Raw genomic sequence first — 314 nt, forward strand, 5'->3', positions numbered from 1 at the left:
CCCCCCCAGCCTCACGCTCCCCGGGCAGGGGTGTGGCCCAAGGCCCCCCCTGCCGCTGTGTGCGTGCCAGGTGCTCGGCGCTACCGGCTGTGGCTTTGCTGCCTGACAGCAGCTCACAGGCTAACTCTCTGCCTCGCGACTCCCGCTTTGTTGCATGGAGTAGCTTGCTTCCTGCTAACAGACGGGGCGAGGGGCTGGACCCCAGGGAGCGATGGGGGCAGATTTCTAGGGCTGAAGCTCCCCCCTGCTATTTATTTGCCATAGCTGTAGACAGCAGCGTGATGCCTCAGGTGCAGCTTGGTTTGGCATAGTGC

The sequence above is a fragment of the Fulmarus glacialis genome, unplaced genomic scaffold (assembly GCF_000690835.1).
Source record: "Fulmarus glacialis isolate BGI_N327 unplaced genomic scaffold, ASM69083v1 scaffold11443, whole genome shotgun sequence".
Classification (NCBI taxonomy): Eukaryota; Metazoa; Chordata; class Aves; order Procellariiformes; family Procellariidae; genus Fulmarus; species Fulmarus glacialis.